Source organism: Mastigoproctus giganteus, chromosome 4, assembly GCF_048544385.1.
Source record: "Mastigoproctus giganteus isolate SK-2022 chromosome 4, ASM4854438v1, whole genome shotgun sequence".
NCBI lineage: Eukaryota > Metazoa > Arthropoda > Arachnida > Uropygi > Thelyphonidae > Mastigoproctus > Mastigoproctus giganteus.
Window position 1 is genome coordinate 138585724 of NC_143578.1, and position 16054 is coordinate 138601777.

The following is a 16054-nucleotide window of genomic DNA, read 5'->3' on the forward strand; positions in this document are numbered from 1 at the left end:
AAGGGTGCACATGTAATTACAGACCTGTTAGTTTAACTTCTGTTCCAGGGAAAATAATGGAGTCACTGGTTAAAGAAGCACTGCAGTGCAGGATCATCTAGACAAGACCAGTAATAATTCAGACACAGCACGGGGTTGTTAATGGTCTGTCTGACCATTTGATTGGATACTATGATGTAGTCACAAAGAAACTGGATACAAAAAATAATTTTGATATCATATACTTGGATTTCAGGAAAGCTTTTGATACTGTTGCACATGGAAGACTACTGTAGAAATTGGAGCAGTATGGCATTAAGAGCAAGTTGCTACAATGGATAAAAGAATGGTTGAGCGAGAGAAGACAGAGAGTAGTAATCAAGTACACTGTTCTGCGTGGACTAATGTGATTAGTGGAGTTCCCCGGGATTCAGTGCTGGGCCCATTGTTGTTTTGTATATTTATCAACATAACTGATGAAAGCGTATCAGGCTTAATGTCCAAGTTTGCTGATGATACAAAGGTTGGCAAGGCTGTTAATGACAGTATGCTACTGCAAGAGGATCTAGAAAAGTTGAGCAGATGGCTGAAAAGTGAAACTGAAATTTTACATTGACAAATGCAAAGTTTGTTGTTTTTTGTTTTTTTTGGTTTTTAGGAGCATTATCAACTAAGGCCATATTGCTCCCGGGATATGCGGTGGTTATTCCCTGACCTTTCCGCATCTTCCATATTTGGTGGTGACGGGCTCGAACCCCAGTCTAATCAAGAAGCATGTGATAACAAATGCAAAGTACTGCATATGGGTAGCAGTAACCCCAGAGAAATGTACCAATTGTGTGGTACTACACTCAGGGTAGTGGAGAATGAAAAAGACCTGTGGGTAAGTATGCAGTCAGATATGAACTTTTCTGAACAGTGCAGACAGGCTGCCAGAGTAGTTCATGGTGTCTTGTAAATGATATACAGGAATTTTGCTAGCAGGGATAAGGAAGTGATTATCCCCCTGTATAAGGCAATGGTCAGGCCACGCCTTGAGTACTGCGTACATGTCTGGAGCACTCATTTTAGGAAGGATGTATAATTACCAGAACGAGTACAGAGAAGGGCAATGAGATTGGTGAGAGGAACAAAGGGGTGTGCTTACCAAGAAAGGCTTAAGTTCTAAAAATTGCAGCTAGTTCATCATGAATCAATGGTCAAAAACAAGATTTTTAAAACACAAAGGTGAGGATCATGATGAAAATGCAAGAAATGTAGGTTATGATTGAAATGCACTAATAGTGACAATGGCAAAATCAGTCTATCTTCAGATAAGGACCAACTTAATGAATCCCTGTAAGTGTTGTGAAAGTACCAGATGAAAAGAAAGCAAAAATGTCATGCAAATAAGATGAAATTATTTGAAATTTGTATTTTATGGACTGGTGATGGGAATAAACATATTCCAATTTGTGTTTCATAGATACTCACAAATTCTAGTATGAAACCATCCAACCTCAAGAGACATTTGAAACATACCAAAAATAAACATGAAAACCTATCAAATATTTTGAAGCAAAGTGGAATAACATTCAAGCATCCCAGAAACTAATGAGCAGTGTGCCAGGAGATGAAAATACAAAAGCGTCATTTATAATGCTGTACATAATTGCAAAGGCTGGAGATACTGAAATAATTGGCACGGCACTTATCAAACCTGCTTCCCAAAAATATAGCAAAAGCAATGATCAGGGACAATGCAAGCAAAAGCAATGATCAGGGACAATGCAAGCAAAACAACTGATAATGTAACGTGCCTTTGTCAAATAGCACATTTCCTTGTAGAATTTCAAATATGTCCAAAAATGTAAAGCAGCAATTATTATCCCGAGTACAACAAAGTTGATATTATTTCCTGCAAACTGATGAGTCCATCAATACTGTGAATTCTGTTAATTTTTTGGTGTTCTTTCATATATGAGCTGAATGAAGATAAAGAAGTCTGTAAAGACATTTTTTCATGCCAACCTTTGCCAACTCTTACAACTGGTGAAGACATTTTTAAACTTATTTACGACTTCATGACAAACAATAATGCAGACTGGAGATGATGTACTGGGATAAGCACAGATGGTGCCAAGATTATGGTTGGTCCAATAAGAGGACTTGTTCCATGTATTCAAGCTATTGGCCCAGAAGCAAAATCTACTCACTACTGTCTACAAGGGTAAGCCCTTGCCACCCATGATATGCATGAAGATTTAAGAAAAGTGCTTAATGAAGCTGTTAAAATTGATAATCATGTTAAGTTTAGTGATCTGCCCTAATCAAATTGATAAGGGCGGATCACTAAATTTTCAACATTTTTCTCAGCTTCATGAAGAGATGGGAGATGACCACAAACAGCTACTGTTTCACATTGAGGCTTGCTGGCTTTTGTATTTTTCGGAAAAGCCTTCACTCATCTATTTGCTGTTGGGAGAACTTCAAATCTTTCTGGACAAAATTTTCAATCTGCAAGATGGTATGCGTGATTTGGGCTAGCTTTGCAAATTAGCCTATCTTGTAGATATATTTGCTCATTTGAACAGCCTAAATTTATTCTTACAAGGCAAGATTACATCGGTATTCCAAGTGTAAGACAAAGTGAATGAAATGATTGCAAAACTGGAGCTATGGGATATATGCCTTGATCATAACAAATTCAATTCTTTACTTTGTTTAAACAACCTGGTTATGAACACATCTGAAGAACTTGAAGAAAATATTTCGAAAAGATACTTAAGACTTGATAAATGGTCTTCTTAAATATTTTTCCAAAAATACAGGCAACAGTGAGTGGATAAGGAACCATTTTTTTCATCACTCTGCAAACTTTCAGAAGAACAGATTCTGGAAATTGCTTCTGATGGCTTCTTGAAATAAAAGTTTGTTAAATCAAAGTTTGTAAAATCAAAAAGTAACTTAAATCATTTTGTTTAGAAATTAATTCTCAGTATCCAACCCTATCACAGATGATGGTTAAATATCTTTTGCTCTTTCAGACTAGGTACATATGTGAATTGGGATTCTGTCTAGTTAAAAATATGGAATTGTCTTATTCACGAAGAGCCTCAATCTTCATCTTACATAAACTTATCATAAACCTTCATCTTATCATAAACAGTTCCATTCTTCTCATTGAGAAATGTATTTGCAGTTATGCATTTTCAAAAATTGCTTAGATTTATTATTATTTGTAATTCAGTGTTTATTTTTTATTTATTTATTTTTTTATTTTCATCATGATCATGAACTTGATCCAGCTTAGGTCTTTTAAGACCTGTTCCATTTTTTTATTTTAATTTTAATTATTTGAATTTCTTTTTATTTAATAACACTGTTTTGTTTTGATCGTATTTATTCATGTTTCACTGTTTTATTTTCATGCATTAAAGTGAGATGATTTAAAGAAAAATATTATGCAAATAACAGTACAGTACATGGATATGACAATAATGGATATGGCAAAAATCATGAAGGTGGTATGCAAATGACTGTAGTTTGGAAAACGCTGTTATAGACTAAGTGACTTCTGTATGTATAACGAAATGCTATTAGCATTAGTCTCTACTAATGCATCGTATGCCTCTCTACTAGAGGTATACGATGCAAGAAAGCAAGCTTATGCAGCATCAGCCAAAAAAAAAAAAAAAAAAAAAGCACTCCCATTTCATCCCTCCCAAATTCCACAACAAAAGATGGAAGCCTGTTCCACCAATCAACTGCCCGCTGGGGCTAAAGGCAAATTTCTACACATCTATTCTACAACTATCTTTCCTCAATTTGAAACTGTGCCACCCTCAGGTTCTTAGCCTGAGCAAGACGAAGAATCCCATCAGCATTCAGCTTGCTCAACCAATTCAAGGCCTTATACACCTCAATCAAACCACCTCGCAGGTGGCTACTCTCCAAGTGCTGCAATTTGCAGAACCTAAGCCTTTCCTGGTAAGAGCATCCCTTTGTTCCCTCACCAATCTTGTTGCCCTTCTTTGTACTCGTTCTAGCAACTCTACATCCTTCCTAAAATGAGGCTTCCAGACCTGTACACAGTACTCTAGGTGTGGCCTGGCCATTGCCTTGTATAACGGGATTATCACCTCCTTGTCCCTGCTAGCAAAATTCCTATATATTATTGACAAGATTCCATGACCTGCCCTGGTAGCCCATCTCCACTGCTCAGCGAACTTCATATTTGACTGCACAATTACCCCCAGGTCTTTTTTACTTTCCACTTCCCTGAGTGTAGTACCACTCAGTTGGTATGTTTCTTTTCGGTTATTGCTACCCACATGCAGTACTTTGCATTTGTCAATGTTAAACTCCAGTTGCCACTTCTCAGCCCATTTTCCCAACTTATCTAGATCCAGTTGGAGTAGCATATGTCATTACTTTCGTTAACAACCCTGCCAACTTTTGTATCATCTGCAAACTTGGACATTAAACCTGATATACCTTCATCAATATCATCAATAAATAGATAAAACAACAATGGGGAACTCCACTAATAACATTTGTCCACGATGGTCAGACAAGACCTCCCTTTGACAAACCCATGCTGTGTCTTAACTATTACTGCAGTCTTGTCTAGATGATCCTGCAATGCTTCTTTAATCAGTGATTCCATTATTTTCCCTAGAACACAAATTAAACTAACAGGTCTGTAGTTATTTGTTTCACCTTTTGAACCTCCTTTGTGAATTAGTGATACATTTGCACACCTCCAGTCCATGGGGACTTCCCCTGAGTCCAAGGAAGCTCTCATAATGGCTAAGGGTTTGCTTACTTCCTTTGCTGCCTCCTTTAATATAACTGGATAGATCCCGTCCACCCCAGGTGCCTTCCTTATGTTTAACTTCAACAATTTTTCCTATTTAGAAAGAGTCGGCCAGTAAACCCGAATCCCATACAATGTCATTCTGTTAACCATGTTAACGTTCCAGATAATGACTGGGACTTGTGGACTGATCATTCTCACACAAGAGGAGAACCTCTGTACAAATGCAAATCCTCCCTATCATGGAATATTCTTCCCATATCTAGGGCAGTGCCACCAAAACCTCTCTCAGGCTTCTAGATTCCATTCAGAAGAGGGCAGTTTGGTTAATTAATGACTCATCTCTAACAGTGTCTCCATTCTGTCTCATAGACAAACTGTTTCTGCTGCATGCCTTTTCTATGGATACTTCCATGTGCACTGTTCTTCTGAATTGGCTTCAATAATTCCCGCTGTCTCTTTCAAAACAGTCCGAACACACGCCGCAACATCCATTTACTGTTCAACTTCAAACTCACAGAACCAACTTTTCATCTTCCTCATTTATTCATTCAAATGCTGTTTACTGGAACAACCTTCCTTCATTTGTATTTCCTGAAAATTACAGTCTACAGAAGTTAAGTCAACAAATATCTTCTTTTGTCTTCTCAACCCCCAACCCATGCAAGGTACTAAGTACTATAGGTTCTAATACCTCTCGTGTTTGGGGGTTTCATAAAAAACTGAAGCTTATCTGATGATATGGGTCAAAGTAATGGCACTCACCTCATGAATTCTTGTTTGTTGCCACAACAAACAAGAATTCATGAGGCCTCATTTTAGGAAAGAGGTAGAACTGCTAGAACGAGTACAGAGAAGGGCAATGAGATTGGTTGGAACAATTGGTTGTTCTTACGAAAAAAATACTTAAATTCTGCAAATTGCAGCATCTGAAGACTAGGCACTCGCAGGGTGATCTGATTGAGGTCTATAAGGTCTAGAATGGTTTGAGCAAGCCCAATGCTGATGGGATTCTTCCTCTTGCTAGGATTACCCACCTGAGGGGACATAAATTGAAATTGAGGAAAGACAGTTGTAGAATAGATGTGCAGAAATTTGCCTTTAGCCAGCGGGTGGTTGATTGCTGAAAGAGGCTTCCATCTGTCATTGTGGAAGTTGACAGCTTAAATAAATTCAAGGCTGAACTAGACAAACCTTTGGCATGAATAGATGGATGAAATGTGTGAATATAGCACCTGATGCTATATAAGCTTGCTTTCTTGCATCATATGCCTCTACTAATGTTAACAGCTAACGTTGATAACATGTTCTGTGAAGAGCAATGTTTGAAATGGGGGTTGAGGAAGATAAAAGTTGGGATACAAACCTAAATAACTTTAGCGGTGTGTCAGAGTAGTAAACTATAGAATTTATAATTATATTTATAGAATTTTAAATATAATTTAAATAGAGAATTTAAATTTAAATATTATAGAATTTTAAGTATAGAAGTTTAATAAATATAAATTATATTTATATTTATTAAACTATAGATTACTTAGCAACTGGGTCTACAGTAATGTCAGGAGTATAGTCAATAAAATGGCTAAATTTGAACTCCCGGTTAGGACAACTAATGCTGATATAATAGAGCTAACAGAAAAGTGGTGCCACCCTCATTTCTGTTAGATGGAAATTGGTGATGATGAGTTCCACAATGATATGTATCATGTATTTAGGAAAGACGGGGAAGATAGAAAGGGTGGAGGGGTCATGCTTCTTATCAAAAGCAGCCTGTGTGCAAAAAGAGCTTTTGCTGAGTCTGAAGTTACATCTGCCAGCATAGAATGGTGGTGTGAGTTAGTAGGAAACAAAAGGAACAATGAGAGTGGGAATAGAAGATTGTGAAGGAACATGACAAGAGTCTTTACATGCAAATGGAATGGGTAAGCAAGCACGAATGTCTTATTATCGGTGATTTTAATCTATCTTCGATTAATTGGAATAAATGGGAGGAAAACTCACCATGGGTGAAACTTTTTAAAATAGATGATTATTATTTGTACCAGCATGTTAGAGAAAGTACTATGGGTGAGAATGTCATTTACCTCATCATTATTAAAGAATCACATGATATCATAGAGCTTAAAGTACAGGAACCATTGTCAGGACATCATCATGCAATCGTAAGTTGGAAGATGAAGAAAGACTTGTGCCTTTAAAGGTAAAGGCACAAGACAGTTTTAACTTCAGAAGAGGGCACTTTGATAGTTTAAGGTGCTATATGGCATCTGTGAATTGAGCAGATTGCCGAGGGATGGCGAATACATTTGAATTATGGAATACTTTTAAACCAAAAATCACAGAAGCCATGAATGCATACATACCTTTAAGAAAATATTGCAGGAGGAGGATATCAAAATAGATGACTGCAGAGCTGGCTAGTCGAATATAGCAGAAAAAAATAGTGTGGGACAGTTAGAGAGTGATGAAAAGTACTAAGCCATATGAAATTAGTGATGTCATAATTACAGATGACTATTTATTAAAAACCTTTTGAGCATAAAGGCAAGTAAGGCTCCTGAAGTTTATAACATACACAGTGTGCCAATTAAATAACGAGACTGACACTACTACAAAAAAAGAATAACACTAACGGCAAAGTAAGGTTATATATTTTTGAAGTAATCACCTCTGATGTGTACACACTGTTTACATCTTTTATACGATCAGGTGAATATGGGGGGGGGGGGCGATGATCGGAATAAATTTTTTTGCCAAAAAATGCTTGATGTTGATGGCAGAATGTGCGGGTGCATTTGTGCGGCCAGGAGGATCATCCTCTAACAACTCACATCCTTAAAGAAAACAAGAAAACCATTCAAACACTCTTGGTCGAGACAAACATTCATCAGCATAAACTTTTTTTATATTGTCAAAAGTTTCCGTAGCACTCTTTCCCGATTTAGAATAAAATTTGATAACTGCTCTTTGCTCCATTTTCAATTTTCTGACGACATGCACAAAACTACTATTACTCTTTCTGTCATAAATCAAGGACTACTGACTGGACAAGTTTAAACTTGTACTCATTGGAAAGAGCACACTAGTGGATCTAATCATGTACTATTTTGGCCTTTTAAGTTAATACTAAACACAGAGTGCACACAGTCTCATTATTTAACCGCCGCACTGTGTATACCTTGCAGTTTTGAGGAAGCACACGAGAGAGTATATTAAACCAATGAGGTTAATTAAGAGGGTATCTTTGGGCACAGGGGAGATTTCTTTGGATTGGAGAAGTGTGTGTGTGTGTGTGTGTGTGTGTGTGTGTGTGTGTGTGTGTGTGTGTGTGTGTGTGTGTGTGTGTGTGTGTGTGTGTGTGTGTGTGTGTGTGTGTGTGCGTGCGTGTTATGGGGGTTTAATGGCGCACGAGCTGCTGAGGCTATAGTGCACCTAGGATTGGAGAAGTGCCAAAGTTTTCATTACATAAAAACTTTTCTAAGGGTGAAGTTGGTAATCACAGACTGGTTAATCTGACTTCAGTGGTAGGAAAAAGCTTAAAGACAATGATTAAGAGTGCAGTCCAGGGACATTTAACTAGATATGGCATTCTGAAGGACACACAACATGGCTTTGTTAAGGGTAAATCATGCGTAACTAACTTAGTATTTTGATACAGTTACTACGGGCTATTTTGATATAGTTACTCATGAGCTGGATTTAGGGAACAATTTCAAAACAGTTTATTTGGATTTTAGAAAAGCATTTGACTTGGTCTGTCGTGAGAGGTTATGTATAAGCTTGAAGAATGGGATTACTGGTAAGATTCTAAGATGGACTGCTGGGTGGCTGCAGGGCAGACGGCAGAGGGTTGTGATTAATGGATATTCTACAAATCTGTGTTAACATCAGGAGTGGGGTCCCTCAAGGATTGGTTCTTGGACCACCGTTGAATTCTCATTTTCATAAATGACATCAACAAAGGGATAGAACATGTGATGTCAAAATTTTAGCATGATAAAGATTGATAGAGTTTTAATTATCAGTGCCAAGCAGCACTCCTTCATGATGTTACATTGTTGGCAGCTGTTTTAATGCTACTAAATGCAAGGTCTACTTGCATTATACTTGCAAAATACACTTCGGGAATAGCAACCAACAAATAAATTATACACTTGGCGGAGTTGAATTAAAAACAGTGGAGGAGGAAAGGTATCTGTGAGTTACAATATGGGCAGATATAAAGTTTTTTTGAAAAGTGTAAACAAGCAGCCTGGAAAGTCCATGTTGTCCTATCGATGATTTATCAAACGTTATCCTGTAGATATGAGGAGGTCATAATTCCACTGTATAAGGCAATAAGACCACATTTGGAATAGTGTTAAAGCATGGAGACCTCATCTGAATAAACACATCAAGCTTCATGAAAGGGTCTAAAGATGGGCAACTCGAATGGTGAGATCGACAGAAGGACAACTGTATGAGGAAAGACTCTGATTACGTGGGCTACACAGCTTGGCAACCAGGCACCTTACAGTGACCTGATTGAAGTATATAAGACTCTGAGAGGGATTAGTAAAATGAATGAAGGTGGAATTCTCACTGCTGTAAAGAATTCCAGAACTAAGTGTCATATATTCAAATTACAGGGGTTGAGGTATAGATTAGATTGCAGAAAGTTTCTTTTAGCTAGCGAGTGGCTGATTTGCTGGAAGAAGCTGCCCTTGCATGTAGTTGAGACTAACAGTTTAAATAAATTCAAAAGTCAACTGGATAATTACCTGTGGGTAATGCTATAAGTTAAGAAACACATAAGATCCAAGGAAGTGAAGCCAGTTGACATCGCTGGAAGCATTGGGAGATCAAAATTGAGAGTAGGAGTGTGCTATAGGCCTAATGACTCTGATGAGTATAATAAGAAACTGTACAGGGAAATAGAGTGGGCCAGTAAATCAGAGAGTCTTATAATGGGGGATTTTAATTTCCCAGATATTGACTGGAATTTGTGGGTTGGTCACTCACACACTAGCAAGGCTTTTGTGGATTTATTGGATGATTGTTTTCTACATCAGCATGTTCGGGAGGCAAATAGAGGGAGCAATACTCTTGATTTGATTATCAGTAGTGATTCTTCATGCATTAAGAATCTGCAGACACAGGAACCACTAGGTGGCAGTGATCACAGTGTGCTGAAGTGGGATTTACTCAAGGAGGTAACTACCATCAGGGGTAAAGGGAAGGGTTATTGCTTTCGTAAAGGTGACTATGATGGTCTGAGACAGTATTTAAATTCTATACAGTGGGATCAACTGATGATGTTACCAACAGCAAACTCAAAATGCGAACCATTCAAAGAACTTATCTTGGAAGCTACTAGGCTTTACATATCAACTAAGAAATACTGTTCAAGGTTTAGGCCTAAATGGATGTCAGATGAACTAATGAGACATATGGCAGAGAAGAAAAATGCATGGAATACATATAAATTAACATGTGACACAGAAGCCTATGATAGATATAAGCTGATCTGTAACCAAGTTACAAAGGAGGTTAGGCAGGCGAAGGCAGATTACGAGAAATCTTTGACAAGGGATACAAAGAAAAACAGCAAGGAGTTATTTACTTATGTAAACTCTAGAAGGAAGGGGATCAATCAGATTGGTCCACTTGATATCGATGGGTCAACTGTTCATGATCCTGCTCAGGTAGCTAACAAACTAAATCAGTATTTTGCATCTACATTCACACATGAGGAGTTATTCAGGAAGGGGAATGCCATAGATGAAGTAAACACTGGAAGTGAGCTAGATGATCTTGTAATAATTGAGAGTAAAGTGGAGGAGTAATTGTTGAAGATAAATACAAGAAAGGCACCTGGGATGGATGGGATCTATCCAGTTATATTAAAGGAGGCAGCAAAGGAAGTAAGCAATCCGTTAGCCATAATTATGAGAGCTTCCTTGGACTCAGGGGAGGTACCCACAGACTGGAGATGTGCAAATGTAACCCCAATTCACAAAGGAGGATCAAAGGCTGACACAAGTAATTATAGACCTGTGAGCTTAACTTCTGTTCCAGGAAAATTAATGGAGGCACTGGTTAAAGAAGCACTGCAGGATCATCTAGACAAGACTTCAGTTATAGCTCGGACACAGCATGGTTTTGTTAAGGGGAAGTCTTGCCTGACCAATTTGATTGGATACTATGATGTAGTCACAAAAGAATTGGATGCAGGGAATAACTTTGATATTATATGTTTGGATCTTAGGAAGGCTTTTGATACTGTTGCACATTGAAGACTGCTGCACAAATTGGAGCAGTGTGGCATTGGTGGTAAACTGTTGCTATGGATAAAGGTATGGTTGAGTGGCAGAAGACAGAGAGTGGTAATTAATGTACACTGCTCATCGTGGACTAATGTTATTAGTGGAGTATCTCAGGGTTCAGTGTTGGGTCCACTGTTGTTTTCTGTATTTATAAATAATATTGATGATGGTATATCAAGCTTAATGTCCAAGTTTGCAGACGATACCAAGGTTGGCAGGGTTGTTAAGGACGCTACGCTGCTGCAACAGCATCTGGATAGGTTGAGCAGATGGGCTGAAAGGTGGCGAATGAAGTTTAACATTGACAAATGTAAAGTACTACATATGGGAAACACCAACCCCAGAGCAACGTATCAACTCTATGGTACTACACTGACAGTGGTAGAGAATGAAAAGGACCTGGGAGTAATTGTGCAGGTATATATGAAGTTCTCTGAGCAGTGCAGACGGGCTGCAAGAGTAGCTCATGGTGTCTTATCAATGATATACAGGAATTTTTCTAGCAGGGATAGGGAGGTGATTATTCCCTTGTATACGGCAATGGTCAGGCCGCACCTTGAGTACTGTATACAGGTCTGGAGGCCTCATTTCAAGAAGGATGTAGAGCTGCTGGAACGAGTACAGAGAAGGGCAACAAGGTTAGTGAACAGAACGAAGGGTTGCTCTTACGAAGAAAGGCTTAAGTTTTGCAAATTACAGTGTCTCGAGACTAGGCACCGGCGAGGTGATCTGATAGAGGTGTACAAAGCCTTGAATGATTTGAGCATGCTCAATGTTGATGGGATACTGCCTCTTTCTCAGAATAATCACCTGAGAGGGCATAAATTCAAATTGAGGAAAGACAGATGTAGGATAGATGTGTGGAAATTCGCCTTTAGTCAGCGGGTAGTTGGTTGGTGAAAGACTTCCATCCCTTGTTGTGGAAGTTGATAGCCTAAATAAATTTAAGGCTCAGCTGGACAGGTATTTCGAACAAATGGAGCGGTGAAGTGGAAGAGTTTTTTTTTTTTTTTTGGCTGATGCTGCATAAGCTTGCTTTCTTGCATCATATGACTCTACTAATGCTAATGATGTGTGAGGAGGGAAGTGTATAATTTGCATTTTTCTTATCTACTAATTTTCGTTTTTTTTTTCTTTTGCCAGTGCAGCAAAAGCCTGTGGCTTCCTTGCACTATAGGGCAAACACTATTATTATTAATTGTGTGCAGAAAGCTTGAAAGGAATGAAACAGGTAGATAGTATTAGTGGTGGCAATTGCTGCAAGGAAACAAGCTTATACATCAGCCAAAAATCTGCTGCTTCAAAAGGACTTCAAGTGATTGAAAGTATGGTTTTTGAAAAATGGCAGTTAAAGTTTAACAGTACCAAATGCAAAGTAGTAGTAGTGGCATGTGATGCAAGAAAGCAAGTGTATGAGCTTATGCAGCATCAGCCAAAAAAAAAAAAAAAAACACAATCACGCCATTCGCTCCAAATGCCTGTCCAGTTCCTCCTTAAATTTATTTAACCTATCAACTTCCACAACGACAGATGTAAGTTTATTCCTGCAATTAACCACCCGCTGGCTAAAGGCAAATTTCCACACATCTATTCTTCATCTGTCTTTTCTTAATTTGAATTTATGCCCCCTTAGGTTCGTAATCTGAACAAGTGGAAGGATCCCATCAGAATTCAGCGTGCTAACCCATTCAAGGCCTTGCACTTGGAGAACAGAACAGTTTACATATTAGGGGTACAGGATTAAAGGATGTCCAACATGTGAACAACTTTGGAATTATAATGCAGAAGACATACAATTCAACATGCAGTGTAAACAGGCAGCAAAAAGGGTCACACTATTCTTTTTATAATTTATTAGAATTTTGCAAGTAGAGAGGAGACCATTATCCTTCCCTTCAAAATGATGATGCCACCACACTTGGAATATTGTATCCAGGTCTGGAGGTTATATCTTAAGACAGATAACATATAATATATCTCTCTAAAGATATCTTAGAGATATAAAGATATCTCTAATAACTTCTAGAGAAGGTGCAAAAATGGACAGCTAACCTGGTAATGATCACAAAGCATGATTCCTATGAGAAAAGGCTTAGAAGATGTGTTAGACAAAACTTGAGACATACACCTTATTTTATATGGTGTGTGTGTGTCTAGATATGCATCTAGACACATACCTTATAAGATATTTAGTCAAAGTGGATAAAGCTATAAAATAACAGTCCTCTCTGGCACAACTATAAAATCATGGGGAGCAACAATACAATAGATCCTATGAAGTTTACATTTGGATAGTGTGGTAATAGGACTATTGGAATAAGCTGCCTGCAATGGTTACAGGGGCATAATGTTTGGCAAAATTCAAGAAGGAACTGAACAGACACTTTTTGACAATGGGAATAATATGAGAGAGTGGGTTTTATTTTTTTATTTTTTGTTGGCACATACAGAATAAGTTTGCTTCCTTGCATCACTATTGCCATTTAATACTAATACTAAAATAACCCCCACGTGTTTAAGGTTTTTCTGTGAGTGCCAACAAATTAATAAAGTGGTTGTTATTAAGTGGACCATGATGTGATTAATGTATTCCTTTAATAAAAAAACCAGTTTCGATGTTTCTAAAATTTAAGGTTTATAATGAACTCTTAATCCATCTTTATTTAAAAAAAAATTGTTTTACATTAAAGCTCTAAGAAATACAATTGCGACTCCCAGTCAGTGAGCGATGCAAGATGAATTTTCTAGTGAAGATTTTATCATCATCATTAAATTTAAAATTCATTATCTTCAGTTGGATCACAGTTTTCAAAACCTGAATATCTATCTTTAATGCCTATATTAGGTATTCAGGTCTTCTGAACTATTAAATCAGTAATCAGCATTATATATATTTTTAAACTGTAAATGTTATTTCCACTCTGTCTTTTTGTACCATAAGAAATACTGATGATTTCAATTACATTAGTTAGAAACAACATTTAGTGTACATTTATACCTCAGGGGCTCACATCTGGTGAGTATGGGCTTGGCACACCCAGGGTCCTGAGCTGGATATCATCATTTTTCTCTTTCTTGGTGATTCCCTTCTACTTCTCTCTCAGGTTAACTGGGGAATTTTTTTTTTTTTTTTTTGGCTGGTGCAGTATAAGCTTCAGGCTTCCTTGCACCATATAGCTAATAATAATATGCTGTATTACCTGTATTGTTTTATCCCAAAAAAAATGGCATGGAATTAGTATTTTTAAACACTCATGCTACTAATTAAGCAGAATTACACTACTTATTTACTCATGCTGCACTGTTTTAAAAGCATACAAAGATATATATATATTGGAATTATCTCTAATGACAATTAGATTTAAATAATTAGATTTTTAAATTGCGTAAATGAGGGTATTTACGCTAGAAAAATTTACTTAAAATTTATTTACTACAAACCTGATGCTCCCAATTAATACCATAATAAATAAGTATATATATATATATATATATATATATATATATATATATATATATATATTTATATATATATATATATATATATATTTATATATATATATATATATATTTATATATTTTATTTTTTCAGTAGTATTATGTCTAGATGTATCTCACGTTTTGTTTATGTCTAGATGTATATCATGTTTGAGCTTTAGATGTATCAAAGAATATGCATTACACATCACCAAAAAGTTGCAACTTGCATTCTAAGAATTAAGAAAAAACTGAGCAAAGTTACTAAGGAAGTTCAATTATTATCTGCCAGAAATTAATTCGATTACTATCTAAATACAGCTACAAAAATTTGAAACCAGTTAGATCATTTGAAATTAAATTTTTACAGCTTTTTTTTGGAGTCACATCGATGTATTAGAGAGGCTGAAAGGGAGGGGGGAATAATTAGCAGCAACGTGTGCTAACGGTCTAAACTGTTGGTGTCAGTATAATCACATAAAAAAATCATGGACACAGTAAAAAAAAATCATGGTTCATTACACATGCCATAAAATATAAATCTGAAAACCTCACATATACAAACCACCTCTCCCCCCCCCTCACAAACTTAACACTAATCGGTTGTATCCAATACTCGGGCAGAAACCAAACTTTAATTGCAAGTAAAGCGGAATAAACAAATGTAGCACATGAATTTTTCCGACGATTGGTTCAGAATCTGCTTACCATTTTTAAAGGCTAAATTCTATCCTGTAAACATACATTGCATTCCACACCGCCTTTCCGCTGGTTTCGTTATTGAAGACTTAAAAAAAAGGAATTCATATCCAGAGTACGTAAGGCTTGTTGTAACATCCCAGATATTTATTAGTGCTAATAATACAATTTCACTTTACGATTATTGACTTCATGCTTACTGTTCTTATTATTTTTATCGTTTATATTATTTATATATTATTTTATTTATTTTATTATTTTATTTTATTTTTTATTTTTTTTTTGTAGAATCGGTACGATACCAGTTCTGATATAAACGCGATCCCCTAGAACGTTGAATTGCGCTGCAGTTGTGTTGTTGGGCTTAATCTTAGTCAACTGGTTGACGCATGCCAATAAAACAGTTGGCCAATCATCATCGACTATAAAATCATATGTTTTTTTTTTTTTTTTGTTTTTTTTTTTGTATTTACAGTATACGTATCGGGATTTTTGCGAGTACCAAATGAAAAACAAAAGATAGTTCAAACTGTACATTAACGCTTTCAAAAAAAAAAAAAAAAAAGAAAAGAAAAAGAAGATGATCAAAAGCAATACAAGTATTTGTAGGTTGCTTAAGCAACGCGTAAACAAAATAAAAAAAAAAAAAAAAAAGTACGTGTGTTGCTTTTAAGCAACACATAAAGAAGAACAACTAACTATACAGGAGCATCAAGCAAAGTTCAGTGGTATCAGTTCGGGGCTTTACAGAAAGCCCACTACTCCGTGACAAAAGCCAAACTCCCACCTCAAA

The 16054-nt window shown here is 36.7% G+C and overlaps 1 protein-coding gene across 3 annotated transcripts in view; it reads right to left on the reverse strand.

Annotated features, from left to right (window-relative positions):
- Positions 1 to 15450, reverse strand: part of LOC150087090 (nuclear factor 1 A-type-like) — a 384875-nt gene extending 369425 nt beyond the window's left edge. For all 3 annotated transcript variants that reach the window (XM_090371811.1, XM_090371808.1, XM_090371809.1), the window contains exon 1: positions 15271 to 15450. The gene's annotated coding sequence lies outside the window, so the exon portion shown is untranslated. The remainder of the gene's footprint in view (positions 1 to 15270) is intronic.
- Between the last annotated feature and the right edge of the window lie 604 nt (positions 15451 to 16054).